The sequence below is a fragment of the Rhinoderma darwinii genome, chromosome 1 (assembly GCF_050947455.1).
Source record: "Rhinoderma darwinii isolate aRhiDar2 chromosome 1, aRhiDar2.hap1, whole genome shotgun sequence".
Lineage (NCBI taxonomy): Eukaryota > Metazoa > Chordata > Amphibia > Anura > Rhinodermatidae > Rhinoderma > Rhinoderma darwinii.
The window spans coordinates 640,752,790-640,774,472 of NC_134687.1; the positions used below are offsets into that span (position 1 = coordinate 640,752,790).

At 43.0% G+C, this 21,683-nt stretch overlaps 8 non-coding genes across 8 annotated transcripts; all 8 read right to left on the reverse strand.

Annotated features, from left to right (window-relative positions):
• Positions 1–112: 112 nt before the first annotated feature.
• Positions 113–194, reverse strand: TRNAS-UGA (transfer RNA serine (anticodon UGA)). The gene has a single exon. It is a non-coding gene; the product is annotated as a tRNA-Ser (tRNA).
• A 5,155-nt stretch (positions 195–5,349) lies between these two features.
• On the reverse strand, positions 5,350–5,431 carry TRNAS-UGA (transfer RNA serine (anticodon UGA)). Its single transcript has one exon. It is a non-coding gene; the product is annotated as a tRNA-Ser (tRNA).
• A 1,228-nt stretch (positions 5,432–6,659) lies between these two features.
• TRNAS-UGA (transfer RNA serine (anticodon UGA)) lies at positions 6,660–6,741 on the reverse strand. The gene has a single exon. It is a non-coding gene; the product is annotated as a tRNA-Ser (tRNA).
• A 2,537-nt stretch (positions 6,742–9,278) lies between these two features.
• Positions 9,279–9,360, reverse strand: TRNAS-UGA (transfer RNA serine (anticodon UGA)). Its single transcript has one exon. It is a non-coding gene; the product is annotated as a tRNA-Ser (tRNA).
• A 2,537-nt stretch (positions 9,361–11,897) lies between these two features.
• On the reverse strand, positions 11,898–11,979 carry TRNAS-UGA (transfer RNA serine (anticodon UGA)). Its single transcript has one exon. It is a non-coding gene; the product is annotated as a tRNA-Ser (tRNA).
• Positions 11,980–13,207: 1,228 nt separating this feature from the next.
• On the reverse strand, positions 13,208–13,289 carry TRNAS-UGA (transfer RNA serine (anticodon UGA)). The gene has a single exon. It is a non-coding gene; the product is annotated as a tRNA-Ser (tRNA).
• Positions 13,290–17,135: 3,846 nt separating this feature from the next.
• TRNAS-UGA (transfer RNA serine (anticodon UGA)) lies at positions 17,136–17,217 on the reverse strand. Its single transcript has one exon. It is a non-coding gene; the product is annotated as a tRNA-Ser (tRNA).
• A 1,227-nt stretch (positions 17,218–18,444) lies between these two features.
• Positions 18,445–18,526, reverse strand: TRNAS-UGA (transfer RNA serine (anticodon UGA)). The gene has a single exon. It is a non-coding gene; the product is annotated as a tRNA-Ser (tRNA).
• Between the last annotated feature and the right edge of the window lie 3,157 nt (positions 18,527–21,683).

Here is a 21,683-nt window from a genome sequence, read left to right on the forward strand (position 1 = left end):
AGAGCAGTGGAGTATGGCATAATCGCGATATGACTGCAATTAAACTTTTTTGTTACCTAGCGCAAGCATATTACCTTATTTTTATCGCTTCATGGAGGCAGAAAATTCAAGACGTAGTCGGCAGGATTTGAACCTGCGCGGGGAGACCCCAATGGATTTCAAGTCCATCACCTTAACCACTCGGCCACGACTACAGATAAAGAACTGTGCCACAAGACCCTGCTGAGCTCAGTAAGTTTATCATTGGAAGCGCAGCGGTTGCTGCTGTCGAAACTAAAGGCATAAAAAGACAGCCAGACTTTGGGTGCTAACAAAACAGCCAGACTTTGTCTACAGGACAAAAGTAAGGAGGAATTCTGCATCTTTTGTCTGCGTTTGTCTTGAAGCGACTTTCAGCTTTGACAATAGCCTCCTTTGCCTCCTTTTAAATGCGCAGGAAGTCAGCACGGGACAGATTAGCTGCTGGGACCTCAGATAAAGTTGGGACTGGTAGAGCAACTTTCGGATGTTGCCAATAGACCAGAAAGAAAGGAGAAGATTGCGTCGATTCCCCAGTATAATTCTTATAGGCAAATTCTGGCCACGGAAGGAGATTAGTCCAATCATCTTGCAAGGGAGAAATGAATTTTCTGAGGACGTTTTCTAATACCTGGTTTATTAAAAGTTATGAGCTTTTTTTCTAAATATGGAAAGGAGCCTTTATTAGACAACTGGGAGGCAACACCAGCGATTCTCCTGAGGTGGAGCCATCTCACAGCCTCTGACAATGTCCAATCGGCATGAAGTTGCTTCACAGTATAAATGAGTAAAGCTGGAGGGAAGGGGGATCAATTCAAACAGCCATATCTCGGTCTGGGGACGACCTTGAACAGTGGTTCTGGTGGCATATGAAAGAGGAGATTCTAGTCTTTCATATGACACCAGGATCGCAGTTCTAGCTGTGCGACAACCCGAGATATCATCAGTTAAACACACAAGTGGTTATAGAAGCTGTATTTTATATGATCATGTTGTGTTTTGCTGGGTCGGGAAGGGGGAGAAGCTGTATGGTGGTTGGACAGCGTCATACAGAAAACATTGCACTGCCCAGAGTGAAAAGAAAGAGTCACCTCCTATTTGGCAATTAGAGCCACATTAGCATATTTAGAAAAATGATCATAACTTTGCAAAAGAAACAAGTTTTTTTAAATAAACAAACCACACTGTAATTATCAGCAGCAAAGCGCCTTTTAGATTAGTTAGGAAATAGGGAATTAATAAACTGGTGACAGAGACTCTTAAAATGTAGGGTCCGGCATCTGATTAGTGACAGAGCAGTGGAGTATGGCATAATCGCAAGATGACTGCAATTAAACTTTTTTGTTACCTAGCGCAAGCATATTACCTTATTTTTATCGCTTCATGGAGGTAGAAAATTCAAGACGTAGTCGGCAGGATTTGAACCTGCGCGGGGAGACCCCAATGGATTTCAAGTCAATCGCCTTAACCACTCAGCCACGACTACAGATAAAGAACTGTGCCACAAGACCCTGCTGAGCTCAGTAAGTTTATCATTGGAAGCGCAGCGGTTGCTGCTGTCGAAACTAAAGGCATAAAAAGACAGCCAGACTTTGGGTGCTTACAAAACAGCCAGACTTTGTCTCAAGGACAAAAGTAAGGAGGAATTCTGCATCTTTCGTCTGCGTTTGTCTTGAAGCGACTTTCAGCTTGACAATAGCCTCCTTTGCCTCCTTTTAAATGCGCAGGAAGTCAGCACGGGACAGATTAGCTGCTGGGACCTCAGATAAAGTTGGGACTGGTAGAGCAACTTTCGGATGTTGCCAATAGACCAGAAAGAAAGGAGAAGATTGCGTCGATTCCCCAGTATAATTCTTATAGGCAAATTCTGGCCACGGAAGGAGATTAGTCCAATCATCTTGCAAGGGAGAAATGAATTTTCTGAGGACGTTTTCTAATACCTGGTTTATTAAAAGTTATGAGCTTTTTTTCTAAATATGGAAAGGAGCCTTTATTAGACAACTGGGAGGCAACACCAGCGATTCTCCTGAGGTGGAGCCATCTCACAGCCTCTGACACTGTCCAATCGGCATGAAGTTGCTTCACAGTGTAAATGACTAAAGCTGGAGGGAAGGGGGATCAATTCAAACAGCCATATCTCGGTCTGGGGACGACCTAAAACAGTGGTTCTGGTGGCATATGAAAGAGGAGATTCTAGTCTTTCATATGACACCAGGATCGCAGTTCTAGCTGTGCGACAACCCGAGATATCATCAGTTAAACACACAAGTGGTTATAGAAGCTGTATTTTATATGATCATGTTGTGTTTTGCTGGGTCGGGAAGGGGGAGAAGCTGTATGGTGGTTGGACAGCGTCATACAGAAAACATTGCACTACCCAGAGTGAAAAGAAAGAGTCACCTCCTATTTGGCAATTAGAGCCACATTAGCATATTTAGAAAAATGATCATAACTTTGCAAAAGAAACAAGTTTTTTTAAATAAACAAACCACACTGTAATTATCAGCAGCAAAGCGCCTTTTAGATTAGTTAGGAAATAGGGAATTAATAAACTGGTGACAGAGACTCTTAAAATGTAGGGTCCGGCATCTGATTAGTGACAGAGCAGTGGAGTATGGCATAATCGCAAGATGACTGCAATTAAACTTTTTTGTTACCTAGCGCAAGCATATTACCTTATTTTTATCGCTTCATGGAGGTAGAAAATTCAAGACGTAGTCGGCAGGATTTGAACCTGCGCGGGGAGACCCCAATGGATTTCAAGTCAATCGCCTTAACCACTCAGCCACGACTACAGATAAAGAACTGTGCCACAAGACCCTGCTGAGCTCAGTAAGTTTATCATTGGAAGCGCAGCGGTTGCTGCTGTCGAAACTAAAGGCATAAAAAGACAGCCAGACTTTGGGTGCTTACAAAACAGCCAGACTTTGTCTCAAGGACAAAAGTAAGGAGGAATTCTGCATCTTTCGTCTGCGTTTGTCTTGAAGCGACTTTCAGCTTGACAATAGCCTCCTTTGCCTCCTTTTAAATGCGCAGGAAGTCAGCACGGGACAGATTAGCTGCTGGGACCTCAGATAAAGTTGGGACTGGTAGAGCAACTTTCGGATGTTGCCAATAGACCAGAAAGAAAGGAGAAGATTGCGTCGATTCCCCAGTATAATTCTTATAGGCAAATTCTGGCCACGGAAGGAGATTAGTCCAATCATCTTGCAAGGGAGAAATGAATTTTCTGAGGACGTTTTCTAATACCTGGTTTATTAAAAGTTATGAGCTTTTTTTCTAAATATGGAAAGGAGCCTTTATTAGACAACTGGGAGGCAACACCAGCGATTCTCCTGAGGTGGAGCCATCTCACAGCCTCTGACACTGTCCAATCGGCATGAAGTTGCTTCACAGTGTAAATGACTAAAGCTGGAGGGAAGGGGGATCAATTCAAACAGCCATATCTCGGTCTGGGGACGACCTAAAACAGTGGTTCTGGTGGCATATGAAAGAGGAGATTCTAGTCTTTCATATGACACCAGGATCGCAGTTCTAGCTGTGCGACAACCCGAGATATCATCAGTTAAACACACAAGTGGTTATAGAAGCTGTATTTTATATGATCATGTTGTGTTTTGCTGGGTCGGGAAGGGGGAGAAGCTGTATGGTGGTTGGACAGCGTCATACAGAAAACATTGCACTGCCCAGAGTGAAAAGAAAGAGTCACCTCCTATTTGGCAATTAGAGCCACATTAGCATATTTAGAAAAATGATCATAACTTTGCAAAAGATACAAGTTTTTTTAAATAAACAAACCACACTGTAATTATCAGCAGCAAAGCGCCTTTTAGATTAGTTAGGAAATAGGGAATTAATAAACTGGTGACAGAGACTCTTAAAATGTAGGGTCCGGCATCTGATTAGTGACAGAGCAGTGGAGTATGGCATAATCGCGATATGACTGCAATTAAACTTTTTTGTTACCTAGCGCAAGCATATTACCTTATTTTTATCGCTTCATGGAGGTAGAAAATTCAAGACGTAGTCGGCAGGATTTGAACCTGCGCGGGGAGACCCCAATGGATTTCAAGTCAATCGCCTTAACCACTCAGCCACGACTACAGATAAAGAACTGTGCCACAAGACCCTGCTGAGCTCAGTAAGTTTATCATTGGAAGCGCAGCGGTTGCTGCTGTCGAAACTAAAGGCATAAAAAGACAGCCAGACTTTGGGTGCTTACAAAACAGCCAGACTTTGTCTCAAGGACAAAAGTAAGGAGGAATTCTGCATCTTTCGTCTGCGTTTGTCTTGAAGCGACTTTCAGCTTGACAATAGCCTCCTTTGCCTCCTTTTAAATGCGCAGGAAGTCAGCACGGGACAGATTAGCTGCTGGGACCTCAGATAAAGTTGGGACTGGTAGAGCAACTTTCGGATGTTGCCAATAGACCAGAAAGAAAGGAGAAGATTGCGTCGATTCCCCAGTATAATTCTTATAGGCAAATTCTGGCCACGGAAGGAGATTAGTCCAATCATCTTGCAAGGGAGAAATGAATTTTCTGAGGACGTTTTCTAATACCTGGTTTATTAAAAGTTATGAGCTTTTTTTCTAAATATGGAAAGGAGCCTTTATTAGACAACTGGGAGGCAACACCAGCGATTCTCCTGAGGTGGAGCCATCTCACAGCCTCTGACACTGTCCAATCGGCATGAAGTTGCTTCACAGTGTAAATGACTAAAGCTGGAGGGAAGGGGGATCAATTCAAACAGCCATATCTCGGTCTGGGGACGACCTAAAACAGTGGTTCTGGTGGCATATGAAAGAGGAGATTCTAGTCTTTCATATGACACCAGGATCGCAGTTCTAGCTGTGCGACAACCCGAGATATCATCAGTTAAACACACAAGTGGTTATAGAAGCTGTATTTTATATGATCATGTTGTGTTTTGCTGGGTCGGGAAGGGGGAGAAGCTGTATGGTGGTTGGACAGCGTCATACAGAAAACATTGCACTGCCCAGAGTGAAAAGAAAGAGTCACCTCCTATTTGGCAATTAGAGCCACATTAGCATATTTAGAAAAATGATCATAACTTTGCAAAAGATACAAGTTTTTTTAAATAAACAAACCACACTGTAATTATCAGCAGCAAAGCGCCTTTTAGATTAGTTAGGAAATAGGGAATTAATAAACTGGTGACAGAGACTCTTAAAATGTAGGGTCCGGCATCTGATTAGTGACAGAGCAGTGGAGTATGGCATAATCGCGATATGACTGCAATTAAACTTTTTTGTTACCTAGCGCAAGCATATTACCTTATTTTTATCGCTTCATGGAGGCAGAAAATTCAAGACGTAGTCGGCAGGATTTGAACCTGCGCGGGGAGACCCCAATGGATTTCAAGTCCATCGCCTTAACCACTCGGCCACGACTACAGATAAAGAACTGTGCCACAAGACCCTGCTGAGCTCAGTAAGTTTATCATTGGAAGCGCAGCGGTTGCTGCTGTCGAAACTAAAGGCATAAAAAGACAGCCAGACTTTGGGTGCTAACAAAACAGCCAGACTTTGTCTACAGGACAAAAGTAAGGAGGAATTCTGCATCTTTTGTCTGCGTTTGTCTTGAAGCGACTTTCAGCTTTGACAATAGCCTCCTTTGCCTCCTTTTAAATGCGCAGGAAGTCAGCACGGGACAGATTAGCTGCTGGGACCTCAGATAAAGTTGGGACTGGTAGAGCAACTTTCGGATGTTGCCAATAGACCAGAAAGAAAGGAGAAGATTGCGTCGATTCCCCAGTATAATTCTTATAGGCAAATTCTGGCCACGGAAGGAGATTAGTCCAATCATCTTGCAAGGGAGAAATGAATTTTCTGAGGACGTTTTCTAATACCTGGTTTATTAAAAGTTATGAGCTTTTTTTCTAAATATGGAAAGGAGCCTTTATTAGACAACTGGGAGGCAACACCAGCGATTCTCCTGAGGTGGAGCCATCTCACAGCCTCTGACAATGTCCAATCGGCATGAAGTTGCTTCACAGTATAAATGAGTAAAGCTGGAGGGAAGGGGGATCAATTCAAACAGCCATATCTCGGTCTGGGGACGACCTTGAACAGTGGTTCTGGTGGCATATGAAAGAGGAGATTCTAGTCTTTCATATGACACCAGGATCGCAGTTCTAGCTGTGCGACAACCCGAGATATCATCAGTTAAACACACAAGTGGTTATAGAAGCTGTATTTTATATGATCATGTTGTGTTTTGCTGGGTCGGGAAGGGGGAGAAGCTGTATGGTGGTTGGACAGCGTCATACAGAAAACATTGCACTGCCCAGAGTGAAAAGAAAGAGTCACCTCCTATTTGGCAATTAGAGCCACATTAGCATATTTAGAAAAATGATCATAACTTTGCAAAAGAAACAAGTTTTTTTAAATAAACAAACCACACTGTAATTATCAGCAGCAAAGCGCCTTTTAGATTAGTTAGGAAATAGGGAATTAATAAACTGGTGACAGAGACTCTTAAAATGTAGGGTCCGGCATCTGATTAGTGACAGAGCAGTGGAGTATGGCATAATCGCGATATGACTGCAATTAAACTTTTTTGTTACCTAGCGCAAGCATATTACCTTATTTTTATCGCTTCATGGAGGCAGAAAATTCAAGACGTAGTCGGCAGGATTTGAACCTGCACGGGGAGACCCCAATGGATTTCAAGTCCATCACCTTAACCACTCGGCCACGACTACAGATAAAGAACTGTGCCACAAGACCCTGCTGAGCTCAGTAAGTTTATCATTGGAAGCGCAGCGGTTGCTGCTGTCGAAACTAAAGGCATAAAAAGACAGCCAGACTTTGGGTGCTAACAAAACAGCCAGACTTTGTCTACAGGACAAAAGTAAGGAGGAATTCTGCATCTTTTGTCTGCGTTTGTCTTGAAGCGACTTTCAGCTTTGACAATAGCCTCCTTTGCCTCCTTTTAAATGCGCAGGAAGTCAGCACGGGACAGATTAGCTGCTGGGACCTCAGATAAAGTTGGGACTGGTAGAGCAACTTTCGGATGTTGCCAATAGACCAGAAAGAAAGGAGAAGATTGCGTCGATTCCCCAGTATAATTCTTATAGGCAAATTCTGGCCACGGAAGGAGATTAGTCCAATCATCTTGCAAGGGAGAAATGAATTTTCTGAGGACGTTTTCTAATACCTGGTTTATTAAAAGTTATGAGCTTTTTTTCTAAATATGGAAAGGAGCCTTTATTAGACAACTGGGAGGCAACACCAGCGATTCTCCTGAGGTGGAGCCATCTCACAGCCTCTGACAATGTCCAATCGGCATGAAGTTGCTTCACAGTATAAATGAGTAAAGCTGGAGGGAAGGGGGATCAATTCAAACAGCCATATCTCGGTCTGGGGACGACCTTGAACAGTGGTTCTGGTGGCATATGAAAGAGGAGATTCTAGTCTTTCATATGACACCAGGATCGCAGTTCTAGCTGTGCGACAACCCGAGATATCATCAGTTAAACACACAAGTGGTTATAGAAGCTGTATTTTATATGATCATGTTGTGTTTTGCTGGGTCGGGAAGGGGGAGAAGCTGTATGGTGGTTGGACAGCGTCATACAGAAAACATTGCACTGCCCAGAGTGAAAAGAAAGAGTCACCTCCTATTTGGCAATTAGAGCCACATTAGCATATTTAGAAAAATGATCATAACTTTGCAAAAGATACAAGTTTTTTTAAATAAACAAACCACACTGTAATTATCAGAAGCAAAGCACCTTTTAGATTAGTTAGGAAATAGGGAATTAATAAACTGGTGACAGAGACTCTTAAAATGTAGGGTCCGGCATCTGATTAGTGACAGAGCAGTGGAGTATGGCATAATCGCGATATGACTGCAATTAAACTTTTTTGTTACCTAGCGCAAGCATATTACCTTATTTTTATCGCTTCATGGAGGTAGAAAATTCAAGACGTAGTCGGCAGGATTTGAACCTGCGCGGGGAGACCCCAATGGATTTCAAGTCAATCGCCTTAACCACTCAGCCACGACTACAGATAAAGAACTGTGCCACAAGACCCTGCTGAGCTCAGTAAGTTTATCATTGGAAGCGCAGCGGTTGCTGCTGTCGAAACTAAAGGCATAAAAAGACAGCCAGACTTTGGGTGCTTACAAAACAGCCAGACTTTGTCTCAAGGACAAAAGTAAGGAGGAATTCTGCATCTTTCGTCTGAGTTTGTCTTGAAGCGACTTTCAGCTTGACAATAGCCTCCTTTGCCTCCTTTTAAATGCGCAGGAAGTCAGCACGGGACAGATTAGCTGCTGGGACCTCAGATAAAGTTGGGACTGGTAGAGCAACTTTCGGATGTTGCCAATAGACCAGAAAGAAAGGAGAAGATTGCGTCGATTCCCCAGTATAATTCTTATAGGCAAATTCTGGCCACGGAAGGAGATTAGTCCAATCATCTTGCAAGGGAGAAATGAATTTTCTGAGGACGTTTTCTAATACCTGGTTTATTAAAAGTTATGAGCTTTTTTTCTAAATATGGAAAGGAGCCTTTATTAGACAACTGGGAGGCAACACCAGCGATTCTCCTGAGGTGGAGCCATCTCACAGCCTCTGACACTGTCCAATCGGCATGAAGTTGCTTCACAGTGTAAATGACTAAAGCTGGAGGGAAGGGGGATCAATTCAAACAGCCATATCTCGGTCTGGGGACGACCTAAAACAGTGGTTCTGGTGGCATATGAAAGAGGAGATTCTAGTCTTTCATATGACACCAGGATCGCAGTTCTAGCTGTGCGACAACCCGAGATATCATCAGTTAAACACACAAGTGGTTATAGAAGCTGTATTTTATATGATCATGTTGTGTTTTGCTGGGTCGGGAAGGGGGAGAAGCTGTATGGTGGTTGGACAGCGTCATACAGAAAACATTGCACTGCCCAGAGTGAAAAGAAAGAGTCACCTCCTATTTGGCAATTAGAGCCACATTAGCATATTTAGAAAAATGATCATAACTTTGCAAAAGATACAAGTTTTTTTAAATAAACAAACCACACTGTAATTATCAGCAGCAAAGCGCCTTTTAGATTAGTTAGGAAATAGGGAATTAATAAACTGGTGACAGAGACTCTTAAAATGTAGGGTCCGGCATCTGATTAGTGACAGAGCAGTGGAGTATGGCATAATCGCGATATGACTGCAATTAAACTTTTTTGTTACCTAGCGCAAGCATATTACCTTATTTTTATCGCTTCATGGAGGCAGAAAATTCAAGACGTAGTCGGCAGGATTTGAACCTGCGCGGGGAGACCCCAATGGATTTCAAGTCCATCGCCTTAACCACTCGGCCACGACTACAGATAAAGAACTGTGCCACAAGACCCTGCTGAGCTCAGTAAGTTTATCATTGGAAGCGCAGCGGTTGCTGCTGTCGAAACTAAAGGCATAAAAAGACAGCCAGACTTTGGGTGCTAACAAAACAGCCAGACTTTGTCTACAGGACAAAAGTAAGGAGGAATTCTGCATCTTTTGTCTGCGTTTGTCTTGAAGCGACTTTCAGCTTTGACAATAGCCTCCTTTGCCTCCTTTTAAATGCGCAGGAAGTCAGCACGGGACAGATTAGCTGCTGGGACCTCAGATAAAGTTGGGACTGGTAGAGCAACTTTCGGATGTTGCCAATAGACCAGAAAGAAAGGAGAAGATTGCGTCGATTCCCCAGTATAATTCTTATAGGCAAATTCTGGCCACGGAAGGAGATTAGTCCAATCATCTTGCAAGGGAGAAATGAATTTTCTGAGGACGTTTTCTAATACCTGGTTTATTAAAAGTTATGAGCTTTTTTTCTAAATATGGAAAGGAGCCTTTATTAGACAACTGGGAGGCAACACCAGCGATTCTCCTGAGGTGGAGCCATCTCACAGCCTCTGACAATGTCCAATCGGCATGAAGTTGCTTCACAGTATAAATGAGTAAAGCTGGAGGGAAGGGGGATCAATTCAAACAGCCATATCTCGGTCTGGGGACGACCTTGAACAGTGGTTCTGGTGGCATATGAAAGAGGAGATTCTAGTCTTTCATATGACACCAGGATCGCAGTTCTAGCTGTGCGACAACCCGAGATATCATCAGTTAAACACACAAGTGGTTATAGAAGCTGTATTTTATATGATCATGTTGTGTTTTGCTGGGTCGGGAAGGGGGAGAAGCTGTATGGTGGTTGGACAGCGTCATACAGAAAACATTGCACTGCCCAGAGTGAAAAGAAAGAGTCACCTCCTATTTGGCAATTAGAGCCACATTAGCATATTTAGAAAAATGATCATAACTTTGCAAAAGATACAAGTTTTTTTAAATAAACAAACCACACTGTAATTATCAGAAGCAAAGCACCTTTTAGATTAGTTAGGAAATAGGGAATTAATAAACTGGTGACAGAGACTCTTAAAATGTAGGGTCCGGCATCTGATTAGTGACAGAGCAGTGGAGTATGGCATAATCGCGATATGACTGCAATTAAACTTTTTTGTTACCTAGCGCAAGCATATTACCTTATTTTTATCGCTTCATGGAGGTAGAAAATTCAAGACGTAGTCGGCAGGATTTGAACCTGCGCGGGGAGACCCCAATGGATTTCAAGTCAATCGCCTTAACCACTCAGCCACGACTACAGATAAAGAACTGTGCCACAAGACCCTGCTGAGCTCAGTAAGTTTATCATTGGAAGCGCAGCGGTTGCTGCTGTCGAAACTAAAGGCATAAAAAGACAGCCAGACTTTGGGTGCTTACAAAACAGCCAGACTTTGTCTCAAGGACAAAAGTAAGGAGGAATTCTGCATCTTTCGTCTGCGTTTGTCTTGAAGCGACTTTCAGCTTGACAATAGCCTCCTTTGCCTCCTTTTAAATGCGCAGGAAGTCAGCACGGGACAGATTAGCTGCTGGGACCTCAGATAAAGTTGGGACTGGTAGAGCAACTTTCGGATGTTGCCAATAGACCAGAAAGAAAGGAGAAGATTGCGTCGATTCCCCAGTATAATTCTTATAGGCAAATTCTGGCCACGGAAGGAGATTAGTCCAATCATCTTGCAAGGGAGAAATGAATTTTCTGAGGACGTTTTCTAATACCTGGTTTATTAAAAGTTATGAGCTTTTTTTCTAAATATGGAAAGGAGCCTTTATTAGACAACTGGGAGGCAACACCAGCGATTCTCCTGAGGTGGAGCCATCTCACAGCCTCTGACACTGTCCAATCGGCATGAAGTTGCTTCACAGTGTAAATGACTAAAGCTGGAGGGAAGGGGGATCAATTCAAACAGCCATATCTCGGTCTGGGGACGACCTAAAACAGTGGTTCTGGTGGCATATGAAAGAGGAGATTCTAGTCTTTCATATGACACCAGGATCGCAGTTCTAGCTGTGCGACAACCCGAGATATCATCAGTTAAACACACAAGTGGTTATAGAAGCTGTATTTTATATGATCATGTTGTGTTTTGCTGGGTCGGGAAGGGGGAGAAGCTGTATGGTGGTTGGACAGCGTCATACAGAAAACATTGCACTGCCCAGAGTGAAAAGAAAGAGTCACCTCCTATTTGGCAATTAGAGCCACATTAGCATATTTAGAAAAATGATCATAACTTTGCAAAAGATACAAGTTTTTTTAAATAAACAAACCACACTGTAATTATCAGCAGCAAAGCGCCTTTTAGATTAGTTAGGAAATAGGGAATTAATAAACTGGTGACAGAGACTCTTAAAATGTAGGGTCCGGCATCTGATTAGTGACAGAGCAGTGGAGTATGGCATAATCGCGATATGACTGCAATTAAACTTTTTTGTTACCTAGCGCAAGCATATTACCTTATTTTTATCGCTTCATGGAGGCAGAAAATTCAAGACGTAGTCGGCAGGATTTGAACCTGCGCGGGGAGACCCCAATGGATTTCAAGTCCATCGCCTTAACCACTCGGCCACGACTACAGATAAAGAACTGTGCCACAAGACCCTGCTGAGCTCAGTAAGTTTATCATTGGAAGCGCAGCGGTTGCTGCTGTCGAAACTAAAGGCATAAAAAGACAGCCAGACTTTGGGTGCTAACAAAACAGCCAGACTTTGTCTACAGGACAAAAGTAAGGAGGAATTCTGCATCTTTTGTCTGCGTTTGTCTTGAAGCGACTTTCAGCTTTGACAATAGCCTCCTTTGCCTCCTTTTAAATGCGCAGGAAGTCAGCACGGGACAGATTAGCTGCTGGGACCTCAGATAAAGTTGGGACTGGTAGAGCAACTTTCGGATGTTGCCAATAGACCAGAAAGAAAGGAGAAGATTGCGTCGATTCCCCAGTATAATTCTTATAGGCAAATTCTGGCCACGGAAGGAGATTAGTCCAATCATCTTGCAAGGGAGAAATGAATTTTCTGAGGACGTTTTCTAATACCTGGTTTATTAAAAGTTATGAGCTTTTTTTCTAAATATGGAAAGGAGCCTTTATTAGACAACTGGGAGGCAACACCAGCGATTCTCCTGAGGTGGAGCCATCTCACAGCCTCTGACAATGTCCAATCGGCATGAAGTTGCTTCACAGTATAAATGAGTAAAGCTGGAGGGAAGGGGGATCAATTCAAACAGCCATATCTCGGTCTGGGGACGACCTTGAACAGTGGTTCTGGTGGCATATGAAAGAGGAGATTCTAGTCTTTCATATGACACCAGGATCGCAGTTCTAGCTGTGCGACAACCCGAGATATCATCAGTTAAACACACAAGTGGTTATAGAAGCTGTATTTTATATGATCATGTTGTGTTTTGCTGGGTCGGGAAGGGGGAGAAGCTGTATGGTGGTTGGACAGCGTCATACAGAAAACATTGCACTGCCCAGAGTGAAAAGAAAGAGTCACCTCCTATTTGGCAATTAGAGCCACATTAGCATATTTAGAAAAATGATCATAACTTTGCAAAAGAAACAAGTTTTTTTAAATAAACAAACCACACTGTAATTATCAGCAGCAAAGCGCCTTTTAGATTAGTTAGGAAATAGGGAATTAATAAACTGGTGACAGAGACTCTTAAAATGTAGGGTCCGGCATCTGATTAGTGACAGAGCAGTGGAGTATGGCATAATCGCGATATGACTGCAATTAAACTTTTTTGTTACCTAGCGCAAGCATATTACCTTATTTTTATCGCTTCATGGAGGCAGAAAATTCAAGACGTAGTCGGCAGGATTTGAACCTGCACGGGGAGACCCCAATGGATTTCAAGTCCATCACCTTAACCACTCGGCCACGACTACAGATAAAGAACTGTGCCACAAGACCCTGCTGAGCTCAGTAAGTTTATCATTGGAAGCGCAGCGGTTGCTGCTGTCGAAACTAAAGGCATAAAAAGACAGCCAGACTTTGGGTGCTAACAAAACAGCCAGACTTTGTCTACAGGACAAAAGTAAGGAGGAATTCTGCATCTTTTGTCTGCGTTTGTCTTGAAGCGACTTTCAGCTTTGACAATAGCCTCCTTTGCCTCCTTTTAAATGCGCAGGAAGTCAGCACGGGACAGATTAGCTGCTGGGACCTCAGATAAAGTTGGGACTGGTAGAGCAACTTTCGGATGTTGCCAATAGACCAGAAAGAAAGGAGAAGATTGCGTCGATTCCCCAGTATAATTCTTATAGGCAAATTCTGGCCACGGAAGGAGATTAGTCCAATCATCTTGCAAGGGAGAAATGAATTTTCTGAGGACGTTTTCTAATACCTGGTTTATTAAAAGTTATGAGCTTTTTTTCTAAATATGGAAAGGAGCCTTTATTAGACAACTGGGAGGCAACACCAGCGATTCTCCTGAGGTGGAGCCATCTCACAGCCTCTGACAATGTCCAATCGGCATGAAGTTGCTTCACAGTATAAATGAGTAAAGCTGGAGGGAAGGGGGATCAATTCAAACAGCCATATCTCGGTCTGGGGACGACCTTGAACAGTGGTTCTGGTGGCATATGAAAGAGGAGATTCTAGTCTTTCATATGACACCAGGATCGCAGTTCTAGCTGTGCGACAACCCGAGATATCATCAGTTAAACACACAAGTGGTTATAGAAGCTGTATTTTATATGATCATGTTGTGTTTTGCTGGGTCGGGAAGGGGGAGAAGCTGTATGGTGGTTGGACAGCGTCATACAGAAAACATTGCACTGCCCAGAGTGAAAAGAAAGAGTCACCTCCTATTTGGCAATTAGAGCCACATTAGCATATTTAGAAAAATGATCATAACTTTGCAAAAGATACAAGTTTTTTTAAATAAACAAACCACACTGTAATTATCAGCAGCAAAGCGCCTTTTAGATTAGTTAGGAAATAGGGAATTAATAAACTGGTGACAGAGACTCTTAAAATGTAGGGTCCGGCATCTGATTAGTGACAGAGCAGTGGAGTATGGCATAATCGCGATATGACTGCAATTAAACTTTTTTGTTACCTAGCGCAAGCATATTACCTTATTTTTATCGCTTCATGGAGGTAGAAAATTCAAGACGTAGTCGGCAGGATTTGAACCTGCGCGGGGAGACCCCAATGGATTTCAAGTCAATCGCCTTAACCACTCAGCCACGACTACAGATAAAGAACTGTGCCACAAGACCCTGCTGAGCTCAGTAAGTTTATCATTGGAAGCGCAGCGGTTGCTGCTGTCGAAACTAAAGGCATAAAAAGACAGCCAGACTTTGGGTGCTTACAAAACAGCCAGACTTTGTCTCAAGGACAAAAGTAAGGAGGAATTCTGCATCTTTCGTCTGCGTTTGTCTTGAAGCGACTTTCAGCTTGACAATAGCCTCCTTTGCCTCCTTTTAAATGCGCAGGAAGTCAGCACGGGACAGATTAGCTGCTGGGACCTCAGATAAAGTTGGGACTGGTAGAGCAACTTTCGGATGTTGCCAATAGACCAGAAAGAAAGGAGAAGATTGCGTCGATTCCCCAGTATAATTCTTATAGGCAAATTCTGGCCACGGAAGGAGATTAGTCCAATCATCTTGCAAGGGAGAAATGAATTTTCCGAGGACGTTTTCTAATACCTGGTTTATTAAAAGTTATGAGCTTTTTTTCTAAATATGGAAAGGAGCCTTTATTAGACAACTGGGAGGCAACACCAGCGATTCTCCTGAGGTGGAGCCATCTCACAGCCTCTGACACTGTCCAATCGGCATGAAGTTGCTTCACAGTGTAAATGACTAAAGCTGGAGGGAAGGGGGATCAATTCAAACAGCCATATCTCGGTCTGGGGACGACCTAAAACAGTGGTTCTGGTGGCATATGAAAGAGGAGATTCTAGTCTTTCATATGACACCAGGATCGCAGTTCTAGCTGTGCGACAACCCGAGATATCATCAGTTAAACACACAAGTGGTTATAGAAGCTGTATTTTATATGATCATGTTGTGTTTTGCTGGGTCGGGAAGGGGGAGAAGCTGTATGGTGGTTGGACAGCGTCATACAGAAAACATTGCACTGCCCAGAGTGAAAAGAAAGAGTCACCTCCTATTTGGCAATTAGAGCCACATTAGCATATTTAGAAAAATGATCATAACTTTGCAAAACATACAAGTTTTTTTAAATAAACAAACCACACTGTAATTATCAGCAGCAAAGCGCCTTTTAGATTAGTTAGGAAATAGGGAATTAATAAACTGGTGACAGAGACTCTTAAAATGTAGGGTCCGGCATCTGATTAGTGACAGAGCAGTGGAGTATGGCATAATCGCGATATGACTGCAATTAAACTTTTTTGTTACCTAGCGCAAGCATATTACCTTATTTTTATCGCTTCATGGAGGTAGAAAATTCAAGACGTAGTCGGCAGGATTTGAACCTGCGCGGGGAGACCCCAATGGATTTCAAGTCAATCGCCTTAACCACTCAGCCACGACTACAGATAAAGAACTGTGCCACAAGACCCTGCTGAGCTCAGTAAGTTTATCATTGGAAGCGCAGCGGTTGCTGCTGTCGAAACTAAAGGCATAAAAAGACAGCCAGACTTTGGGTGCTTACAAAACAGCCAGACTTTGTCTCAAGGACAAAAGTAAGGAGGAATTCTGCATCTTTCGTCTGCGTTTGTCTTGAAGCGACTTTCAGCTTGACAATAGCCTCCTTTGCCTCCTTTTAAATGCGCAGGAAGTCAGCACGGGACAGATTAGCTGCTGGGACCTCAGATAAAGTTGGGACTGGTAGAGCAACTTTCGGATGTTGCCAATAGACCAGAAAGAAAGGAGAAGATTGCGTCGATTCCCCAGTATAATTCTTATAGGCAAATTCTGGCCGCGGAAGGAGATTAGTCCAATCATCTTGCAAGGGAGAAATGAATTTTCTGAGGACGTTTTCTAATACCTGGTTTATTAAAAGTTATGAGCTTTTTTTCTAAATATGGAAAGGAGCCTTTATTAGACAACTGGGAGGCAACACCAGCGATTCTCCTGAGGTGGAGCCATCTCACAGCCTCTGACACTGTCCAATCGGCATGAAGTTGCTTCACAGTGTAAATGACTAAAGCTGGAGGGAAGGGGGATCAATTCAAACAGCCATATCTCGGTCTGGGGACGACCTAAAACAGTGGTTCTGGTGGCATATGAAAGAGGAGATTCTAGTCTTTCATATGACACCAGGATCGCAGTTCTAGCTGTGCGACAACCCGAGATATCATCAGTTAAACACACAAGTGGTTATAGAAGCTGTATTTTATATGATCATGTTGTGTTTTGCTGGGTCGGGAAGGGGGAGAAGCTGTATGGTGGTTGGACAGCGTCATACAGAAAACATTGCACTGCCCAGAGTGAAAAGAAAGAGTCACCTCCTATTTGGCAATTAGAGCCACATTAGCATATTTAGAAAAATGATCATAACTTTGCAAAAGATACAAGTTTTTTTAAATAAACAAACCACACTGTAATTATCAGCAGCAAAGCGCCTTTTAGATTAGTTAGGAAATAGGGAATTAATAAACTGGTGACAGAGACTCTTAAAATGTAGGGTCCGGCATCTGATTAGTGACAGAGCAGTGGAGTATGGCATAATCGCGATATGACTGCAATTAAACTTTTTTGTTACCTAGCGCAAGCATATTACCTTATTTTTATCGCTTCATGGAGGCAGAAAATTCAAGACGTAGTCGGCAGGATTTGAACCTGCGCGGGGAGACCCCAATGGATTTCAAGTCCATCGCCTTAACCACTCGGCCACGACTACAGATAAAGAACTGTGCCACAAGACCCTGCTGAGCTCAGTAAGTTTATCATTGGAAGCGCAGCGGTTGCTGCTGTCTAAACTAAAGGCATAAAAAGACAGCCAGACTTTGGGTGCTAACAAAACAGCCAGACTTTGTCTACAGGACAAAAGTAAGGAGGAATTCTGCATCTTTTGTCTGCGTTTGTCTTGAAGCGACTTTCAGCTTTGACAATAGCCTCCTTTGCCTCCTTTTAAATGCGCAGGAAGTCAGCACGGGACAGATTAGCTGCTGGGACCTCAGATAAAGTTGGGACTGGTAGAGCAACTTTCGGATGTTGCCAATAGACCAGAAAGAAAGGAGAAGATTGCGTCGATTCCCCAGTATAATTCTTATAGGCAAATTCTGGCCACGGAAGGAGATTAGTCCAATCATCTTGCAAGGGAGAAATGAATTTTCTGAGGACGTTTTCTAATACCTGGTTTATTAAAAGTTATGAGCTTTTTTCTAAATATGGAAAGGAGCCTTTATTAGACAACTGGGAGGCAACACCAGCGATTCTCCTGAGGTGGAGCCATCTCACAGCCTCTGACAATGTCCAATCGGCATGAAGTTGCTTCACAGTATAAATGAGTAAAGCTGGAGGGAAGGGGGATCAATTCAAACAGCCATATCTCGGTCTGGGGACGACCTTGAACAGTGGTTCTGGTGGCATATGAAAGAGGAGATTCTAGTCTTTCATATGACACCAGGATCGCAGTTCTAGCTGTGCGACAACCCGAGATATCATCAGTTAAACACACAAGTGGTTATAGAAGCTGTATTTTATATGATCATGTTGTGTTTTGCTGGGTCGGGAAGGGGGAGAAGCTGTATGGTGGTTGGACAGCGTCATACAGAAAACATTGCACTGCCCAGAGTGAAAAGAAAGAGTCACCTCCTATTTGGCAATTAGAGCCACATTAGCATATTTAGAAAAATGATCATAACTTTGCAAAAGATACAAGTTTTTTAAAATAAACAAACCACACTGTAATTATCAGCAGCAAAGCGCCTTTTAGATTAGTTAGGAAATAGGGAATTAATAAACTGGTGACAGAGACTCTTAAAATGTAGGGTCCGGCATCTGATTAGTGACAGAGCAGTGGAGTATGGCATAATCGTGATATGACTGCAATTAAACTTTTTTGTTACCTAGCGCAAGCATATTACCTTATTTTTATCGCTTCATGGAGGCAGAGAATTCAAGACGTAGTCGGCAGGATTTGAACCTGCGCGGGGAGACCCCAATGGATTTCAAGGCCATCGCCTTAACCACTCGGCCACGACTACAGATAAAGAACTGTGCCACAAGACCCTGCTGAGCTCAGTAAGTTTATCATTGGAAGCGCAGCGGTTGCTGCTGTCGAAACTAAAGGCATAAAAAGACAGCCAGACTTTGGGTGCTAACAAAACAGCCAGACTTTGTCTACAGGACAAAAGTAAGGAGGAATTCTGCATCTTTTGTCTGCGTTTGTCTTGAAGCGACTTTCAGCTTTGACAATAGCCTCCTTTGCCTCCTTTTAAATGCGCAGGAAGTCAGCACGGGACAGATTAGCTGCTGGGACCTCAGATAAAGTTGGGACTGGTAGAGCAACTTTCGGATGTTGCCAATAGACCAGAAAGAAAGGAGAAGATTGCGTCGATTCCCCAGTATAATTCTTATAGGCAAATTCTGGCCACGGAAGGAGATTAGTCCAATCATCTTGCAAGGGAGAAATGAATTTTCTGAGGACGTTTTCTAATACCTGGTTTATTAAAAGTTATGAGCTTTTTTTCTAAATATGGAAAGGAGCCTTTATTAGACAACTGGGAGGCAACACCAGCGATTCTCCTGAGGTGGAGCCATCTCACAGCCTCTGACAATGTCCAATCGGCATGAAGTTGCTTCACAGTATAAATGAGTAAAGCTGGAGGGAAGGGGGATCAATTCAAACAGCCATATCTCGGTCTGGGGACGACCTTGAACAGTGGTTCTGGTGGCATATGAAAGAGGAGATTCTAGTCTTTCATATGACACCAGGATCGCAGTTCTAGCTGTGCGACAACCCGAGATATCATCAGTTAAACACACAAGTGGTTATAGAAGCTGTATTTTATATGATCATGTTGTGTTTTGCTGGGTCGGGAAGGGGGAGAAGCTGTATGGTGGTTGGACAGCGTCATACAGAAAACATTGCACTGCCCAGAGTGAAAAGAAAGAGTCACCTCCTATTTGGCAATTAGAGCCACATTAGCATATTTAGAAAAATGATCATAACTTTGCAAAAGATACAAGTTTTTTTAAATAAACAAACCACACTGTAATTATCAGAAGCAAAGCACCTTTTAGATTAGTTAGGAAATAGGGAATTAATAAACTGGTGACAGAGACTCTTTAAATATAGGGTCCGGCATCTGATTAGTGACAGAGCAGTGGAGTATGGCATAATCGCAATATGACTGCAATTAAACTTTTTTGTTACCTAGCGCAAGCATATTACCTTATTTTTATCGCTTCATGGAGGTAGAAAATTCAAGACGTAGTCGGCAGGATTTGAACCTGCGCGGGGAGACCCCAATGGATTTCAAGTCAATCGCCTTAACCACTCAGCCACGACTACAGATAAAGAACTGTGCCACAAGACCCTGCTGAGCTCAGTAAGTTTATCATTGGAAGCGCAGCGGTTGCTGCTGTCGAAACTAAAGGCATAAAAAGACAGCCAGACTTTGGGTGCTTACAAAACAGCCAGACTTTGTCTCAAGGACAAAAGTAAGGAGGAATTCTGCATCTTTCGTCTGCGTTTGTCTTGAAGCGACTTTCAGCTTGACAATAGCCTCCTTTGCCTCCTTTTAAATGCGCAGGAAGTCAGCACGGGACAGATTAGCTGCTGGGACCTCAGATAAAGTTGGGACTGGTAGAGCAACTTTCGGATGTTGCCAATAGACCAGAAAGAAAGGAGAAGATTGCGTCGATTCCCCAGTATAATTCTTATAGGCAAATTCTGGCCACGGAAGGAGATTAGTCCAATCATCTTGCAAGGGAGAAATGAATTTTCTGAGGACGTTTTCTAATACCTGGTTTATTAAAAGTTATGAGCTTTTTTTCTAAATATGGAAAGGAGCCTTTATTAGACAACTGGGAGGCAACACCAGCGATTCTCCTGAGGTGGAGCCATCTCACAGCCTCTGACAATGTCCAATCGGCATGAAGTTGCTTCACAGTATAAATGAGTAAAGCTGGAGGGAAGGGGGATCAATTCAAACAGCCATATCTCGGTCTGGGGACGACCTTGAACAGTGGTTCTGGTGGCATATGAAAGAGGAGATTCTAGTCTTTCATATGACACCAGGATCGCAGTTCTAGCTGTGCGACAACCCGAGATATCATCAGTTAAACACACAAGTGGTTATAGAAGCTGTATTTTATATGATCATGTTGTGTTTTGCTGGGTCGGGAAGGGGGAGAAGCTGTATGGTGGTTGGACAGCGTCATACAGAAAACATTGCACTGCCCAGAGTGAAAAGAAAGAGTCACCTCCTATTTGGCAATTAGAGCCACATTAGCATATTTAGAAAAATGATCATAACTTTGCAAAAGATACAAGTTTTTTTAAATAAACAAACCACACTGTAATTATCAGAAGCAAAGCACCTTTTAGATTAGTTAGGAAATAGGGAATTAATAAACTGGTGACAGAGACTCTTTAAATATAGGGTCCGGCATCTGATTAGTGACAGAGCAGTGGAGTATGGCATAATCGCAATATGACTGCAATTAAACTTTTTTGTTACCTAGCGCAAGCATATTACCTTATTTTTATCGCTTCATGGAGGTAGAAAATTCAAGACGTAGTCGGCAGGATTTGAACCTGCGCGGGGAGACCCCAATGGATTTCAAGTCAATCGCCTTAACCACTCAGCCACGACTACAGATAAAGAACTGTGCCACAAGACCCTGCTGAGCTCAGTAAGTTTATCATTGGAAGCGCAGCGGTTGCTGCTGTCGAAACTAAAGGCATAAAAAGACAGCCAGACTTTGGGTGCTTACAAAACAGCCAGACTTTGTCTCAAGGACAAAAGTAAGGAGGAATTCTGCATCTTTCGTCTGCGTTTGTCTTGAAGCGACTTTCAGCTTGACAATAGCCTCCTTTGCCTCCTTTTAAATGCGCAGGAAGTCAGCACGGGACAGATTAGCTGCTGGGACCTCAGATAAAGTTGGGACTGGTAGAGCAACTTTCGGATGTTGCCAATAGACCAGAAAGAAAGGAGAAGATTGCGTCGATTCCCCAGTATAATTCTTATAGGCAAATTCTGGCCACGGAAGGAGATTAGTCCAATCATCTTGCAAGGGAGAAATGAATTTTCCGAGGACGTTTTCTAATACCTGGTTTATTAAAAGTTATGAGCTTTTTTTCTAAATATGGAAAGGAGCCTTTATTAGACAACTGGGAGGCAACACCAGCGATTC